We start from the raw sequence: 19,715 nt of genomic DNA, 5'->3' as shown, positions 1-19,715 counted from the left end.
TAAACCTGCTTTCCTTGAGTGGACAGATACCACTATATTTTTCTCTTTTTCTTCCCCTCTAGCTTACCTTGCCTCCAACAAACACAGCAGCCAGAATAAGGGCGTTTTAGACAGAAAGACCTGGATTAAAATCCTTTCGCTGGGCTTCCCTGGTGGCGCAGTGGTTAAGAATCCTCCCGCCAATGCAGGGGACCCGGGAAGATCCCACACACCGTGGAGCAACTAACCCTGTGAGCCACAACTACTGAGCCCGCGTGCTGCAACTACTGAAGCCCGTGCACCTGGAGCCCATGCACCACAACAAGAGAAGCCACCGCAATGAGAAGTCCACGCACCGCAATGAAGAGTAGTCCCCACTCACTGCAACTAGAGAAAGCCCGCACGCAGCAACGAAGACCCAATGCAGCCAAAAATAAATAATAAAAATAAAATAGGGCTTCCCTGGTGGCGCAGTGGTTGAGAATCTGCCTGCCAATGCAGGGTTCGAGCCCTGGTCTGGGAAGATCCCACATGCCGCGGAGCAACTAGGCCCTTGTGCCACAACTACTGAGCCCCCGTGTCTGGAGCCTGTGCTCCGCAACAAGAGAGCCCGCGATAACGAGAGGCCCGCACACTGCGATGAAGAGTGGCCCCCGCTCACCGCAACTAGAGAAAGCCCTCACACAGAAACGAAGACCCAACACAGCCAAAAATTTAAAAAAATAAAAAATATAATAAAATAAATAAATTTATTTAAAATCCTTTCTCTGTCACTTATCAGTTATAGAGCAAGTCTGTCTGAGCTTAGTTTCCTTATTTAAACAACACAAAAATATCAACCTCATAGACTTGTATTAAATGTAATGACACATCCAAAATGCCTCACATAGTGGATAGTACATCCACAGTATAAGGTCGCAACAAACATTAGTAACCTTTCTACTCTTCTACCCTTCCCTCCAAGAAGTTTACTGTCTCACATTTCTAACTGCAAACTTTTAAAATGACATTCTGATTATCATTCAGTCTCTTATGCTTGCTTAACATAAGTTTATAAAATGTGTACTTTTGTATATTAAAAAATGATAGAATTGACAGTAGCTTTATCATATATCTCAGTGACTAAACTTTTCAATTTATTCATAAATCTATTCATTTTGAAAACATTTATTGAGCACTTACTTTGAGTCAGACACCATGTTAATCTGTGAAGTAAGTTGACTCCTCGTGGTAGGACCAGGTCTAGGGTGAGGAAGCAGGGCGAGTGAGACATCTGCCCTTAATGCAAAATTTAAGGGATGCCAAAAAACTGAAAAATCAAGATAAATAATATTTAATGCAATATTTTAAAAATCAAAATTAAGGCAAAAAATCCATGATGAACCCATCAAGATTTTAAACAAGGATAGAATTCGTTTTAAGATTTTTTTCTCTTATTTCAGGCCACAATAGGGTTTACTGATCCTATTGTTTTTGTCTGTACATCATCCCTATTTCCTTTGAGGAATGTATCCTCCTTCCCTCCAACTTGTTCCCCTGATGAGATTATCAAGTAAACTCAGACCCCAAGGCCACACAGATGGACAAGTGAACCAAACCCAACCAAACAAGAGTATCTCATTCTCTTGACCATATTGATTGATCGAAAACAGAATAGGTGACCCAGCATGGCCCAATAAGTATCTTTCTGTAGGAATGAATGAGGTCAACACACAGAGGTAAGCAAAGCCAAGAGTTGTGGAGGGTGAGGGACACAGATAGAAAAAGAAATCTGGAGGATGATTTCATTTGAGCGAAAATATGAGAAGCCACATCCACCTCTTCACTTTCCAGGGACATGAGTCAAAAAATTCCCATTTGTGCTAAAGTTTATTTGAGTTGGGACTCTCCACACTTAAAAATAGAGGGATTCTGACTAACACAAATGTCTAAAGAGTATTTCAAACGTTGAGGAGGATTGGTCATCATCCTAAGTTTAGAAAGAGTCTCAAAAGCAGTATGCCTTCAGTATTGTCCAGGGAGATGGTTGCCACAGATATAACCTTATAGTGAAAATGGAATCAGATCCTTAAGATCAGCCAGTAAATCCCCTTCATCTAATTCCAAGCACACCAACAAGCCTTTGATTATAAATTGCCTTCTTAGGTAGAATTGCCTAGAAAGAGCGTAATAAACGAACAAGTGTATCCAGTCTACTTGATAGTTATATTGTTCATTGTTAAGCAATAGGATGGCACCTAATGGGTCAATGTCCTAGAATCAGATCACTTTGGTGGATGCTAATATTAATTTTTCTGAGTCTAGAAAGGTTTAGAGGCAACATAATCTAGTGGCTGAAATATAGACTCTTGAGCCAGACTGCTTGGATTTGAATCCTAGCATTGCCACTTACTAGTTGTGTGACTTTGGATAAGTTATTTAACTTACCTGTACCTTATTTTCTCATCTGTAAAATGGGGATATAATAGTGACTACCTCATAGCATTGTTAAATGAGAATTATATGAGTTAATCTTTATAAAGAAACTAAAACTTATAAATACTATAAAATAAAATAATGCTAAACTGAGAAAGAGACCTGGGATGTGATGTCCACCTTAAGCTGCAGCTACTCCAGGAGACTGGATAACTCTCCAGTACACAAAGAAGTTAGAACTTATTTCAACTAACCGCTTACATTTCTAACTGACCGGTTGGCTTCTAAGCTTCTAGAGGGCAGGGACTGTGCCTTACTTATCTTTGTATTTCTTTTTACTTCTAATGCCTGGGACTTGGCAAGCACAAGGAGACAGAACCCTCTTCATGGAATCCAAAGACTTGGATTTGAATCATCACTCTACTACCTACTATTTATCCTGGAGCAATTTACTTAACTTCCCAGACCCTCAGTTCCTGCAGCAGTAAAGAGGATAATACCTCTTTCAACTAATATTGTGAGGATTAATGTAGATAATAATTTAGGGAAGCAGTATGTGCTCAGTCAACGTGGGTTTCTTTCCAATACTAAAGTTTATAGTTATGTAAATATTTTCAATATTATTTAGATAAAAGAGAATCCACTAATCTAAGTATTCCATAACAATGCCATTTTGCAGAGCTTATAAGATCTGCTATTAATATATGTGACAGAGGTTCTTTAAGGAAATACATAGAAAATAAACTTAAGTCTTTATTAAAGGAAATTATTTCACTTGCTGGATCCTTGGCCAGGACTTTAAGTTTAAATGAGATAGAATCAGGTGAGATGAAAAAAAAATTACTGGTTGATATACAAGTCATTTTAAATGACCTATATGGGACATATGGCAATACATTCAAATTTATTCATTCATTTATACATTCAAAAACTATTGTGATGGGCATTTATTATGAGCTGGGCACTTTGTTAGAGATTTATTACTCATTTTCTATGTTGAGTCTGCACTAAACATAATTTGCATCTTCTTTTAGCTTTAGTTCTTAACAGATGACACTCTGGTCACTCCATAAACATTTTAAACAGCTTTTTAAGCTATATATGACAACATAATACTCAACGGTGAAAAGCTGAAAGCCTTCCGCTAAAATATGGAACAAGTCAAGGATGCCCACTCTCACCACTTTTATTCAACATAGTATTGGAAGTCCTAGCCATAGCAATCAGACAAGAAGAATAAAACGTATCCAAATTGGAAGAGAAGAGGTAAAATTGTCATTACATGCAGATGACATGATACTATGTATAGAAAACCCTAAAGACTCCACACAAAAACTACTAGAACTGATAAACAAACTCAGCAAGGTAGCAGGATTCAAGATTAACATACAGAAATCTGTTGCATTTCTTTACACTAGCAATGAAATATCAGAAAGGGAAAGAAAAGAAAATCCCTTTTAAAATCATATGTAAAACAAAACAAAACAAAACAAAACCTTAGGAACAAACCTGACCAAGGAGATGAAATAACTATAAAACACTGATAAAGGAAATTGAAGATGATTCAAAGAAATGGAAAGATATCCCATGCTTTTGGATTGGAAAAATTAATATTGTTAAAATGGCCATACTACCCAAAGCAATCTACAGATTTAATGTGATCCCTATCAAATTACCCACGACATTTTTCACAGAATTAGAACAAATAACTAAAAAATTTATATGGAGCCTTAAAAGACACAGAATTGCCCAAGCAATCTTGAGGAAAAAGAACAAAGCAGGAGGCATAACCCTCCCAGACTTAAAACAATACTACAAAGCTACAGTAATCAAAATAGTGTGGTATTGGCACAAAAACAGAAATATGGATCAATGGAATAGAACAGAGAGCCCAGAAATAAACCACACACTTATGGTCAATTAATCTTTGACAAAGGAGGCAAGACTATACAATGGAGAAAAGACAGTCTCTTCAGCAAGTGGTGTTGAGAAAGGTGGGTAGCCACATGTAAATCAATAAAGTTGATTTACATGTGGCTGCCCTCACACCCTCACACCACACACAAAAATAAACTCAAAATGACTTAAAGACTTAAACGTAAGACACGACACCATAAAATTCCTAGAAGAGAACATAGGCAATACATTCTCTGACATAAATCGCACCAATGTTTTGTTAGGTCAGTCCCCCAAGGCAATAGAAATAAAAGCAAAAATAAGCAAATAGGACCGAATCAAACTTATAAGCTTTTACACAGCAAAGGAAACAAACAAACAAACAAAAAACAAACAAAAAGACAGCCTACAGAATGGGAGAAAATATTTGCAAAAGATGCGACTGACAAGGGCTTAATTTCCAAAATACACAAACAGCTCATACAAGTCAACAACAACAACAAAAAAAAAATCAAAAAATGGGCAGAAGACCTAAATAGACTTTTCTTCAAAGAAGACATACAAAAAAAAAGAAGACATACAGATGACCAATAGGCACATGAAAAGATGCTCAACGTTGCTAATTATTAGAAAAATGCCAATCAAAACTACAATGAGATACCATCTCACACTGGTCAGAATGGCCACCATTAAAAAGTCTACAAATAGCAAATGCTGGAGAAGGTGTGGAGAAAAGGGAACCCTCCTACACTGTTGGTAGGAATGTAAATTGGTGCAACTACTATGGAAAACTGTATGAAAGTTCCTTAAAAAAACTAAAAATCGATGCCATATGATCCAGCAATCCCACTCCTGGGCATACATCTGGAGAAAACTCTAATTCAAAAAGGTACATACACCCCAATGTTCATAGCAGCACTATTTACAATAGCCAAGACATGGAAGCAATCTAAATGCCCATTGATAGATGAACGGATAAAGAAGATGTGGTATATATACACAATGGAATACTGCTCAGCCATAAAAAAGAATGAAATAATGCCATTTACAGCAACATAGATGGACCTAGAGATTATCATACTAAGTGAAGTAAGTCAGAAAGAGAAAGACAAATACCATATGATATCACTTATATGTGGAATCTAAAATATGACACAAATGAACTTCTTTGCAAAACAGAAATAGACTCACAGACATAGAAAATAAACTTATGGTTAGCAAAGGGGAAAGGCAGTGGGGGAGGGATAAATTAGGAGTTTGGAATTAGCAGATACAAACTACTATATATAAAATAGATAAATAACAAGGTCCTACTGTATAGCACAGGGAACTATATTCAACATCCTGTAATAAACCATAATGGAAAAGAAAAGGAAAAAGAATATGTACATATATGTATAACTGAATCACTTTGCTGTACACCAGAAACTAACACAACATTGTAAATCAACTATACTTCAATTAAAAAAAAAGATTAAACAGCTTTATTGAGGTATAAATGATTTACAATAAACTGAACGTTAAATTTTGACATATGTATACATCTGTGAAACCAACACTGCCACCAAGATATTAAACATATCAAGCATATCCATCACTCCCAAAAGTTTCCGTCAACTTTTTGTGTGAACAAAAACCAAATCTTCAGACTCCTAGGCTGGTGCTGCTTCTCTTATACTTGAAGAAAGTTTGTTATTTTGTATGTTATTCATCCATATTGTGTGCTATTATACACTTATGGAAAAGAACATAATTGAAGATTAAATATTTTATTTGTCGAAGCCCCAAACATATACTGCAGACTCCGTATAAAGTCTGCCATTTGGTAATGAGACCTCTTGCCTGCTTCCTGTTGAATCACCAGTTCACAGTCCTTCCACAGACCTTGCCCTTGGATTCTGGGAGGTAACCAGGTTTGTTGTGTCTTTATAATAACTCCCAATTTGCTTTCTGCTTAGGCAAATTTAAGCAGTATTCTTGCAATTTGTTGCCTCAATTTCTTTCTCTTTATCTGCAAGGGTGGTGGTGAAGTTCCTGGGCTCCCGAGGCAGACTGCCTGGGTTCAAATCCCACCTCTCCCACTTACAAACTACAGAGCTTTGGACAGGTTACCTCTCTGCACAGAGCCTGGTAGTTTGACAGTAAATTCTTGGCAAATATTACATATAAGTATTTTCTCTGAAAACTGGTTATATACTATTCAGACCACACAGCAGAAATGTCCAAATCTCCTGTCTTATAGGATTGTCCCCTCCCCCATCTCTAGGTTTTATATCTGCACATTTTAAGAGACTAGTCCATTAAAAGCAGAATTCCAGCCCACATAATGTTCTAAATTGGGAAACAATTACTAAAACTGATTTCACTTCTATATTTCTTTCTGGAACCAAGGAATATTTTCATGTAAATCTACATTAAAGGGTTTTGGGGAATATATATATGTAAATATATGGAAGCATTAGATGTGAACTAGTTAGTTGCAAAAGAATTAATAGTTTTGCTTTAAAAAAATCAAATCAGATGTACTTTTTGTTATTGCTCTGTAATAAACCCCTCATGTACATTATTTCATTTAATCCTCATGTCTCCACACTGAGGAGGAAGAGGAGGTGTTGGTCTTGTTGTCTTGGGTGGCCGAGGTGGAGGAGATGGAAGGGGAGGCAAGAGAGGCAGGCACACTTGGTGTAATTTGAAGGAAGTACATTGTAATTCCCGAATGACTTTTTTGCTTTTTCATTTCTCTAAAATTGTTTTTATATGGTAGCAAACACCATTTGCTTTAGTTTCAGTGCCCATATCACAGAAGGGCCTAGGTTATAAAAGAAGTCAAAAGTAGTCTTGAATAATCAGAACCCTTCTGCCAGATTGTCTAATGTCAATTGTTTCTGCCACTGCTTCTTCTACGTCTTCTTCCTCATTTCCTGGCCCTGGTTCGGAAGCACTCTTCTCCACCAAGTCATCTTCTGTTAATTCCTCTGGTGTGGTGTCTGTTAGCGCTTAGATTTCTCCAAGATCCATATCTTGAAACTCTTCACCTTCCATCCCCACCTTTTTTGCTGTATATCCATAATCTCTTTCATGATCTCCTTGATTGGCTCTGTCAATCTGTGAAGTCACGAACAACATCTGGACACAGTTTTCTCCAGCAGGAATTCATCATTTCAGGCTTGATGGTGTTCACGGCTTTTTCTATAACAGTGATGGCATATTCAATGGTGTAATCCTTCCAGACTTTCATGATGTTCTCTCTCTTGGGGTTCTCCTCCATAGCATTGACAATCCTTTCCATAAAGTACCATGTGCAATGAGGTTTAAAGGTTCTTATGACCTCTGATTTAGAGGCTGAATTAGAGATGTTGTGTTTGGGGGCAAGTGGCAACTTCAACACACTTGGTGTTGAACTCATGGGGTTCGAAGTGGCCAAAGACATTGTCCAATATCAAAAGAAATTTAAAAGGCAATCACTTACCGGCAAGGTACTTCCTGACTTTAGGGACAAAGCATTGACGGAACCAATCCAGAAAAATGGTTCTGGTTGTCTAGGCCTTCTAGTTGTAAAACCAAAAGACTGGCATCTGGTGTTTATCTTTTCCCTTCAAAGCTCAGGAGTTAGCAGCCTTATAGATAAGGGCAGTCCTGATCATAAACCTGACTGTATTTGCACAAAACAGTAGAGTTAGCCTATCCCTGCCTTAAATGCTTGCTTCTCTTCCTTACTAATAAATGTCCTTTGTGGCATTTTTCCTCCCAGAATAGGGCACTTTTGTTCGCATTAAAAACCTGTTCAGACAGATATCCTTTCTCCTCAATGATTCTCTTAATGGCATCTGGGAACTTTTCTGCTGTCTCTTAGTGAGCAGAAGCTTCTTCTCCTGTTATCTTGACATTTTAAAGCCAAACTTCTTTTTAAAATTATCAGACCATCCTTTGCTGGCATTAACTTCTCCAGCTTTAGATCATTTACCTTCCTTTTGCTTTAAGTTGTCATATGGCTTCGTTTTTCTCTCGAATCATATTAGAGTCTATAGGTATGCCTTTCTTATAGCAATCCTGCACCCACATAAAAGCTGCATTTTCAATATGAGATAAAAAGGTATTTCGCCAAAAGTGCAAAGTTTTGCACCAGCTACAAGTTTTCATGATTTTCCTTTTCTTTTTTAACAATGGTCTTTACTCTGGATTTATTTATCTTGAAATGGTGGGTAACCACAGTTGCAGACCTCAATCTATGCTGCATATCAAGCAATTCAGTTTTTTCTTGTAATGTCATGATTTTGCTTCTTGGGAGGATTTCCAGGATCACTAGCAGCACTTCATATGGGTCCCTGGTGTTATTCAAAGTTTATGGCATTGCACTAAACACAATGAAAAATACTTGAAAACCATGAGAGATCACTTTTTACTGCAATATGCAATTTACTAGGGAGACAAGTGCTCACATGGAGATGATTAGCGTCACACAGCACTGTACTCACAACACGCAACACTTGAGTTCATCGTTATAGCAACAGGAGGTGGCTACGAAATTATTACAGTAGTATACTATGTGCTACAGTTAATTTTATGCAGTTATGATTTAATACTGACTCTTTATGTTTGTTTACCTTTTTCTCAACTGGGAATGGTGCCATGTATGGTCTAAGTGTGTTTTGATAAATTTTAACTTTTTATAATAGATCTGTGCATATTTTATGGTAGTAAATGATAAAATAGACTAGTATCTGCATACATTTTATGCATTCATGACATACCTAACTTCTTCCTTTTTTTATTTTTTGGTATTTCTAGGCTACTCAGTTTGTGAGTTATTTTCAAATTTTCACAAATCTCAAAAACTTTTTCCAATATATTTATTGAAAAAATATGTGTATAAATGGCCCTCACAATTCAATCCCAAGTTGTTCAAAGGTCAACTGTATATATACATACACACATGCACACACACACATATATATACACACAAAGGCATGGAACAAATCTCTTATTACTTAAAACAGACAATCAAAATCTGATATCATATATTCTTTAAATAGTTGAGTTATTTATTCACTTTCAGTGACATTGTTTCACAGGACACAAAATTTAAATGTTAGCTAACATAATCACTCTTTCTGGCATGTAATAGCTAATGAAGACACATTAACAAAGCAGTCGTGTCAAGCATTTTAAACTGTCCTTGAAAGGGTAGACACCAAGAGTTCTTCATGGACTCCCCATTGTTCTTAGGCAAGAGCTACTGACTCTTCTCTTTGCACTTCCTCTTCCCTGATCAAAGCTCTTCCAAAGAATTGTGTATACTTAATTTCCACTGACTCTCCTTTCTCTCTTGAGCCTACTTCAATCAGGTCTTCCTCCCACTGTGTCATCAAAACTGCGCCTGTCAGAATCACCAATGACCTCCATGCAGTTAAATCTCAAGGACGAATCTCAGCTCTTATCTCATTCCACCTATCAGTAGCATTTGACTTATTGGTTGGTTTCTTCTTCCTGAAACAGTTTTTTCACTAGATCTCCAAGATACCTCCCTCCTTGGTTCTCCTCCTACCTCAATGGCCATTCTTTCTCTGCATTCTGCATTCTTTGTTGAGTTCTCCTTTATCTTCCTAACCTCTAAAAATTGGAGTGTCTAGGACTCCTTGTATAGACCTCTTCCTTATCTACATACACTCACTCATAGGAGTTCTCATCCAGTCCATGACTTTAAATGTTATTTACGTGCTATTGCCTCCCAAATTCATACACATAGCCCAAATCCTACACAAACTGCAGACAGGTATACATATCCAACAGGCTATTTGACGTCTCCATTTGGATGTCTACAGGCATCTCAACAAGCCCCAAACTAAACTGCTAATCTTCTGCCCTATTGCTCTTCCTTCATCTTCTCCATTTCATAAAAGTAGCACCATTCTTCCATTTGCTCAGGCCCAAACCCTGGAATCATTCTTGACTCCTCTCCTTCTCTCACACCCCACATCCAGTCCATTAGAACATCCAGTCAACTGTAAACTTATTCACACTACCAGTCACACTACTTCTTATTACCTTCTGCTCTGCCACCTTAGTCCAAACCTCTATCATCTCATGTCCCCTTCACTTGGTCAGTTTTTTATCTTGTGAAGCAATGCATTTAAAATGTAAGTTAGATTGTTACTTTTTCTGCTTAAAACTTTCCTATGGCTTCCCATTTTACTCAAAATGAAAAGTCTTTAATTGTGACCTATAAGCCCCCTATGATGTTTCCACCACCACCACCACCTCCACCAACTCTCTGATCTCATTTCCTACTGCTCTCCCTCTTGCTCAACCCACAGTATCCACAATAGTGTCCTTGCTGTTCCTCACAGACACCAAGCACACTCTATCTCAGGGCCTTTGTACTTCTAACATTCTCCAAGTATTCCTATGTAATGCTCTACCTTCCTTTGTCACCTAGGCCTTTCCTAACTATCCTGTATAAAATAAGTCCCCTCATCTCTCTCGATACCCTATCCTGATTTATTATTCTTAACACCTTTTTATTTTGAAATAATTGTAGATTCATATGCACTTGCAAGAAATAATACAGAGAGATCCTGTGTACGCTTTACTCAGTTTCCCCTAATGGTCACATTTTACAAAACTACAGTGCAATAGTGCAACTAGGATACTGACACTGATACAGCCAAGATACAGAACATTTCCACAGTTCTATCACCTCAGGGATTCATGGTGCCCTTTTACAGCCACGCCAACCACCCTCTAGCCTCTACTCCCTCCTTAACCCCTGGCAACCACCAATCTGTTCTCCACTTCTATAGTTTTGTTATTTCAAGAATGTTATATATATGTAATCATACAGTATTAACCTTTTGGGATTGGCTTTTTCCACTTAGCATAATTCCCTGGAGATGCATCCAAGTTGTTTTGTCATGGCATTTTTTATCACCTGACATATATACATACATATTTATTTGCTTATTAGGATAAGTTCCCTGAGAGCAGGGAACCTATTTTGTATACTGTACTTATAATATAGGCATAAACATTTGTTGAATAAATGAAGTCCAAACTCTTTAACATGACCTATAAGATCCTAAATGAAGCACGCTTACCTTTCCAACCTCATCTTTCATTTCCATGGCTCCTCCACCCTGCCACACCACTCCCATCCAGCTACACTAAATAGTGAATAACGCCATTCAGTTACACTAAACATCTTGCCATTTATAGCAGATTGCCTATGTGCTCTGATGTGTTTGGGTTTTTTTTTTTCCACTTTTGCTGTTTAGAACTGTGGTTCTCAAACTTTAGTGTGCATCAGAATCACCCGGCTGATCAGGCTTATTAAAACAGATTGCTAGGGACTTTCCTGGTGGTCCAGTGGTTAAGACTCTGTGCCCCCCACTGCAGGGGGGGCACGGGTTCTATCCCTGGTCAGGGAACTAAGATCCCACAGGCCGCTTGGTGCAGCCAAAAACAAAACAAAACAAAATAAAATAATGCTTAAAAAAAAAACAAACAGATTGCTAGGCTCCACTCTCAGAGTTTTAAATTCAGTAGGTCTGGGATAAGTCCTGAGAATCTGTATTTCTGACAAATTCCCAGGTGATGCTGATGCTGCTGGTCCATGAACCATACTTGGAAAATCATTGTGTTAGAACATTTTTTATTTCCCTCCCCATTTCACTTGCCTAATTCTTACTTAACCTTCAGTCCTTCCCTCACCCCAGAACACGGTGTTCCACAGCACACTGTACTTACCCTATCCCATCACTTATCACAGGATATTATAAAGTCCTATTTATGTGTGCCTCTCTCCCACCAGACTATATCCTCAGCACTTAGCACAGTCTGACAGAGTAGGCACTCAATGTATATAATGACTGAATAGGTTCCTTAATTTTGATACCTTAAAAGAGTCAACTGAAACAATATCTTTACAGTCATATGTTATTTAGAAGGTAGTGTTTCTATGGGCTAAAAATAAAAGATGAAAACACACCAAGGATCCCTTCATCAATAGGCTTAAGGAAAAATAAGGCAATTTTTAATGTTAAGATTTTCTAGGAAGTGTTATTGTTTATTACAATTCTTTTCAACCAGAACACCTCCCACTGAAATAATGACTGACGACAAAGGTCAAGAATTCAAGTTAAGATACTTTACCCATTACTTTTTCAATAATTACTTCAAAGTCTGTATTTTGTTCTTCTAAAAGTGAACTCTCTTGCCTTCAGACTAAACACCCCAAACCACAAGACTATCTAACATAGCCAGGACTTCAAAGAATGCTTTAATTGAACCCCAGAGCTGGCCAGATATTGAAATCAGAACATACTTGCTTGCACAGGTCTGTAAACCATTATCTAAAATTCCAAATTCCAAAAAACCTCTAGAAACCTAAATTTTTTCACAAGTTTAAGGCAAACTCATTTAGCAGCAAAATCTGACCCAAACAGATATGTAGTTATTATATGTTATATAGCTTTATCCAAATTAGTGTTAATACTAATGCATTTTTGTGGCATGAATATTAATATGTTTGATTCTAAGATGCTACTCCAGACCCCACTGAGGTGTTATAGAAAATATGGTATATGCATTATATTCCTGTCTAAAATCCCAACAATTCTGAGTTCTGAAACACATTTGGCCCAAAGGGTTTGGATGAAGGATTATGTGCCTGTATTGAGTGAGATATCAATTTCTCTAATCCCTGTATTTTTGTCTACTGTATTTGAAATATTTATCTAAATAATGCCCCCTATTGTTTTCTCATTTTGTATCTGAAAAATTGGTCTTAATGAAAATAGCTTTCGGGAATTCCCTGGTGGTCCAGTAGTTAGGACTCTGTGCTCTCACTGCTGTGGGCCTAGGTTCAATCCCTGGTCAGGGAACTAAAATCCCACAAGCTGCACGGTGCAGCCAAAAAAAAAAAAGTTTTCTTCATTTTATCTGTTTTAACATTAGCTAAATATTGTTGGAAACTCAATGTTTCTATTCATATATGATACTTTCTTTTTAAATTAAGGAAATTCTATACTTCTTCGGGATCCTGTGGCTCACTCCCATCAGATGAATCATCCTCCTCCTCACATGAATCATCACCAGAACAACTGACAGTATAGAACTAAAAAAAACTGTCTAGTGGAAACATATCATTCTGAAACACATCTGAAAGGCTAATGTCACACTTACAAGCCACTGACATTTGGCAGACTCAACTGATGAAAGTAGAATTTTTGTAGATTAAAATGTAAAGCGGACAACAGTAACAGATATTATCACTGTAAAGAGCAAAAAACACCTAAGATATATTTAGGAATGAACTGAACAAGAAATGTACGGGATCTATGAAGAAAATGCCACTGGGAAACATTAAAAGAAAACTTGGGTAAATAGAGGGCCACATATTTCTAGATTGCATATTTGGTTTCAAAAGGAAGAGGAATCAGGTGACTTTAAACTGAAAGAGAAGTTTATTTGAAGAGAGGTAACTTGTGTAGGTCCCCAGGAGCAGAAAGGGCAGTAAGACCTTAGTAGGGCAAACCAGGACCTGGAAAGCCCCAGAACGCCAGGCAACTACCCCACTACCCTCTTCGGGGACCACAGGGCTTCCTAACTCTGCTGCTCTCTGTGCATCTGCTGCTCTCTGCAGGCCTGCTTTCTCTGTACTACCTGCACGTGGGTCAAACGTCTCTCCCTGCCTTACCCTTGTGTCATCACTTTCTAGGTCAAGAGCCCAGGTAAGACTGATTGCAAATTTCTTGAGAGAGAATCTGATTGGACCAGTTTGAATCAGTTATCCACCTACTCCTGGTCCAAGCAGCTATGGCAGGGGAAGGGAGAGGGTTAAGTGGCTATCTGCTTACTAACATGGGATAAGGATGCAGACTGGAACATGAGTGAGTGGTGCAGGCAAATTGAATGACATGTCCATTACAGATGAGCAGATTCCACATTGTGGAGAGGCAATACAATACAGAGGTTAAGAGCACAGGCTCTGGGACCAAACTGCCTGAGTTTGACTTTGCCAACTTATTTGTTGCTTGACCTTCAACAAGTTATTCAATCTCTTTACGCTTCAGTTTCCTCATCTGTAAAATGAGGGTGATGATAATAGGGTTGTTGCATGGATTAAATGAATTAACACAAATAAAGCACTCAGTAAAAACCACGTATTTTATTACTTTTATAAAGATGCCCATTTCCCCTAAATTAGTCTATAAAATTAATGCAATTCAAATCAAAATCACAACTCTTAATTTGATAAAATAATTTTAAAGTTACTATGGAAGAAATATCTATGGAGAGAATGGCATAGGTAGAATGGGAAGAGCACATAGATTGATGCAAGTTATTGGTTATGTTCTAGATATTACATTGGTGGTTTGTTTCACATTATGTTTTTTAATGTATATATATGACAAAATTTTCTTTTATATATATCAAATATATTTTTGAAAGACACTTTTTTTTTTCTTGGTAAAACACCAGTAACACCACTTTTCCTATGTCAATGATTCTGATTATTCCCTTTTTTCTATGCTTATAAGAGGGATAATGACTAACACAAACCCCAGTGTCTTTTTTTTTTAACGTCTTTTTTTTTTAACACCTTGCTTTACAATGGTGTGTTAGTTTCTGCTGTATAACAAAGTGAATCAGCTATACGTATACATATATCCCCATATCTCCTCCCTCTTGCGTCACCCTCCCACCCTCCCTATCCCACCCCTCTAGGTGGTCACAAAGCCCCAAGCTGTTCTCCCTGTGCTATGCGGCTGCTTCCCACTAGCTAGCTATTTTACATTCGGTAGTGTATACATGGTCCATGCCACTCTCTCACTTCGTCCCAGCTTACCCTTCCCCCTCCCCGTGTCCTCAAGTCCCTTCTCTACAAAAAGACACTTCTTAAAGAACTACTCCAAAAGAGAAGATCATTAAGCAGGGATTTACCCTACCAGAAATTTAAAAATAATTTAAAAGAACATTAAACCAGGGGCTTCCCTGGTGGGTCAGTGGTTGAGAATCTGCCTGCCAATGCAGGGGACACGGGTTCGAGCCCTGGTCTGGGAAGATCCCACATGCCGCGGAGCAACTAGGCCCATGAGCCACAATTACTGAGCCTGCGCGTCTGGAGCCTGTGCTCCGCAACGGGAGAGGCCGCGACAGTGAGAGGCCTGCGCACCGCGATGAAGAGTGGCCCCCGCTTGCCACAACTAGAGAAAGCCCTCGCACAGAAACGAAGACCCAACACAGCCATAAATAAATAAATAAATAAAACCCAAAAGTTAGGGGAAAAAAGTGACTTTCTTTAAAAAAAAAAGTACATTAAAACAATAATATTATTGTCCAATAACAAATAAATCAATGGAACAGAAAATAAAGTACATATGGAAATTTAGTACTGTATAAAGGTAGAATTTCAAATCTACAGGGAAGACTGAGCATTCAATAAATGGTATAGGGCAACAATCAAGTCGTTTAGGGAAAAAAAAATTAAGCTAGATTCTTCCTTTCCTCCTCCTAAACAAATTTCAGGAGGATTAACTATTGAAATATTTTTAAGAAGATACCTAAAAATGTTAGAAGAAAATACACACTGGTAAGCATGACATTAAAGCTGGAAATGTAAATAAAGGAAAAGACCTACCTAAAAATGAAAAACTTCACAAGAACCCCATCACCTTAAACTTCTTACTCATTTGCACCTATTTATGGGTTCTAATTCTGATTAATTCTATATAAAGTTTTTAAATAATACAAAACTGAACATATATAATTTTATGGTATACATTTTATATAACCTTATCATGTACTTTTCTTGTACTCCTATTGTCTATTTAGCCCACGCATCATGTCAGGATAGTCCATTCTCTACTCTGCTTCTCTCTCCCCTTTTAAAATAACTTTCTTTGAAAGTTAAAACCATGTACTTTTTCTTAAGTGAATTTTAGTATTGTTTTCTTGAGATCTATAAAGTATCTTTTTTTTTTGCATTTTAATTGAAACTGATAATATACAAATAACCTAGAGATGAACTGTATCCTTTGCTAATTGTATTAGTCCATCTGGCATCCTATGTTCTTTTTGCTAGACGCCCCTTTTTTTCTTCCAATAAAAGTTTCATTGGGTGGAAGCCATATAAAGAAAACAAAGGAAAGAAAAACTTCCTTCGGCAAATAAACACCACAAGCTATATTCAAAGATAAATTTAAAAATTGAAAAATACTTGTGATTATGTTTCAGACAAAGGTTAATAGTCCTAATTTACAAAAAGCTCTTGTAATTTAAAAAATGTGACTATTTCAAATAGGCAGAAATCATGAACTGGCAATTCACAGAAACAGACCCAATAAGTATACGGAAGATGTTCAGTTTTACACTTAGTCAACAAAATGCAAATTAAAACAAGACGATAAAGATGATAAAAGATTTTTTTAAAGGTGACAAAGATCACAAAGATTAACAATACTCGATTGGCAAAGAGAGGAAGACCCAGCTGTCGTTCACTAGCTACTATGTTGGTGGAAAAGTATTCTATACTCTTCAAGGGAAGAGTCTGGTAACAACATCTAGAATCTTACAAATGTGCATTCCCTTTGATCCAGTAATTATATTTGTATGAATTTATAGTAAGGAAATTATCAGGGATATGTACAGGTTTATGTATAAGAACACTCATCTAGTTTTGCTTGCACAAGTAAAAAACTGTAAATACCCTAAAAGTCCAACAATTTAGGGGTTGGTTGTACATATTATAACCATATAGCCATTAAATGCCATTACATCCACATAGCCATTAAAAATGATTCCGTAACCTACTTTATCTGGAAAGATATGAAACATTATTTGGAGAATATAACATGTTCACATTCTCCTATTTTTAAAAAAGCTTTACGTGTATATATGGAAAAGTCTCCAAGTTTATACAGCACTATGTTAATACGGTTATTTCTGGGTGACGAGATCGGGTGAGTTTAAGTTTCTTTCATACAGGTTTATGTACTTACTACTGGACAGTTGCAGGGAGTAGGCATTTTTTTAAAAAGCAGTATTCTTCTTACAATCACAAAATACAAGGAAACTGTTAATTTGCGGAGAGAAACTGCAAACGGGTGAGGATCCCGCCGGAGCGGGGGCTGAGAAAAGCGGATGACGCTCGTCCGAGCCTCGCCCTGCCGCTGCCGCGGGAGCACAGCCACCGGAAACACGCCACGCGAGACCTCGGGGATTCTGGGTACGCACGGGCTCCGCATTACCTCACAAGGAAGAAACTGTTACATTTAAAAGAAAAACCATCTCTTTCCTTTAACACAACACCATTAGCTCAGTCAAGGGACGTTTCTATCCTGAGATGAGTGCGGGGGAGGTCGGGAGGGCGAAAGTTTTTCTTGAAAATGAAAGTCTTCCTTGTCTCCCCCTCCCCTCCACCAGCCTCTTCCCGTCACTCTGCAGGAGCTTCGAGGCCGCCCCGGGGAAGGCTGTTTCTACGGGTGACGACTTGCAGGAACACGGCGAGCTTAAATTCCGCGAGCCGACTATTGTGTGCTAATGCCGCCCGGAAAGGTGGACGGTGCGCGGCGGAGCCCGGGGCGCGGAGGCGAGGCACGCTCTGACTGGCCCCCGGTTCCTCAGGCCGATGGAAGGGCGGGGCGGCGCGGCGCGCGTGCGGAGAGGCGTTCTCGCGCTCCTGCCGGTCTCCCCGGTGCCTGTGTGGGTGCTCCAGTCGGGGAACTGGGCGGAGCGAGGGCATTTATGAAGGCCTGGCGAGGCTTTTCTCCGAGGCCGGGCCCAGTGCAGGCGAGGAGCTGCAGAGGAGGAAGGAGAGGCGAGGCCCAGGCCGAAAGGTCGGGTCACTTGCGGGCCGCTGCCTGCGTAGCGAAGGGCGGGGAAGACCTGGGCGGGAAAGCGGGAGTGGAGGGACCCACTGCCCCGAACCGCCCCCGCTAGACCGCACTGATACAGCGAAGCTGATACGAGAGAGTAGACTGTTAGGAGGTGAGGGGCCCGGCAGATGAGCAGGCCCACACCCTCGCGTTAACTCGTGAGGGTCACCGTCCTGGTTACTGGGAACTAGATAGACCTGACTAAGCTTGTGTTTGGGGCGGGGGTTGATAACCAATTTTTGAACGACTGTCATTCAAGATAAATGGCCGTTGGGTTTAGGGTATCAATAGGACATTTGGGTAGAAATGTGGACGTGAGGTCTTTTAAGGCAGTCTTTGTGAATTGCCCGTGGAAAGTGGTTCCCTGATTTGTGTCTTTAGAATACTAAAAACAGCCGGTAAATAGCGTTGTAACATTCATTCCGTTCACTTTGGCTATTATCTAACTTTATGGTGATGAATTAGTAGCTTTGCTAAAAGTCGTTTCGAGCCCCAGAGAGTGGGCAAGAATCACATAATGTTTCTAGAGAGTAATACCTCCATGGGAGACCTGTCAGACGGGTAAGGCTTCCAGATTTCCAGACGATCTGGTGAATGATGTTCAAAGGAAGAATTGAGGGTGTGCTCATCTGTGAAACTCTTCAGGCTTAAGTACCTGTTTATCTTAAAACAAATTACAAAACTAAGTGATGGAAACTTTATGGTAGGTTATACCGACTCGTTGGCTACTATTTATTATAATTTTAAATTTCTCTTAATTTTTAGATATCAGAGAGCCTTTTACTATTTTATTCTTGGAAATTTTTTTTTAAATAAATAAATAAATTTATTTATTTATTTATTTATGGCTGTGTTGGGTCTTCATTTCTGTGCGAGGGCTTTCTCCAGTTGCGGCAAGCGGGGGCCACTCTTCATCGCGGTGCGCAGGCCTCTCACTATCGCGGCCTCTCTTGCTGCGGAGCACAGGCTCCAGACACGCAGGCTCAGTAATTGTGGCTCACGGGCCCAGTTGCTCCGCGGCATGTGGGATCCTCCCAGACCAGGGCTCGAACCCGTGTCCCCTGCATTGGCAGGCGGATTCTCAACCACTGCACCACCAGGGAAGCCCCTGGAATATTGTTTTAAGTGAAAATTTTCATTTCAAAAAACTGCAAAAAGAAGACTTTGTATATAATTACACATATTTTAAGGAAGATACTTATAGTTTAACATTATAAGTTTTTTTAAATAAAGTTCCAAAAAAAATAAATTAGATGTTTATTTGGGCACATTAGAAAATACAGATAAACAAAAAGGGAAAAATCCATTAATCCCACTATCCAGAGTTAACTGTTGTTAATATTTTAATATCTTTCTGTTGTTTTCTCCTATCATATGTTTTATAAGCATAGAATCACTAAATAGTATATTTGATAGAAACCAACCTGTGACTTTATCTAGGGTTAGGACTATTAGAGACTTTCTCTTTGTTAGATATTTCTATATTATTTGGATTATCATAGTTAGCAAGCATTACTTTTCTAATCAGAAAAAAAGAAAGAAATGGAAAAC

At 38.6% G+C, this 19,715-nt stretch overlaps 1 long non-coding RNA gene across 1 annotated transcript in view; it reads right to left on the bottom strand.

Annotated features, from left to right (window-relative positions):
- The window catches only part of LOC118906070, a 55,275-nt gene extending 36,347 nt beyond the window's left edge, over positions 1 to 18,928 (bottom strand). Inside the window, exons 1-2 of the long non-coding RNA XR_005022408.1 lie at positions 17,289 to 18,928; positions 1,162 to 1,288 (exon numbers count right to left, since the gene is read on the bottom strand). This is a non-coding gene — a long non-coding RNA (uncharacterized LOC118906070). The remainder of the gene's footprint in view (positions 1 to 1,161; positions 1,289 to 17,288) is intronic.
- Positions 18,929 to 19,715: the final 787 nt, after the last annotated feature.

The sequence above is a fragment of the Balaenoptera musculus genome, chromosome 13, assembly GCF_009873245.2.
Source record: "Balaenoptera musculus isolate JJ_BM4_2016_0621 chromosome 13, mBalMus1.pri.v3, whole genome shotgun sequence".
Classification (NCBI taxonomy): Eukaryota; Metazoa; Chordata; class Mammalia; order Artiodactyla; family Balaenopteridae; genus Balaenoptera; species Balaenoptera musculus.
This window is presented reverse-complemented; position numbering and strand designations above follow the sequence as displayed.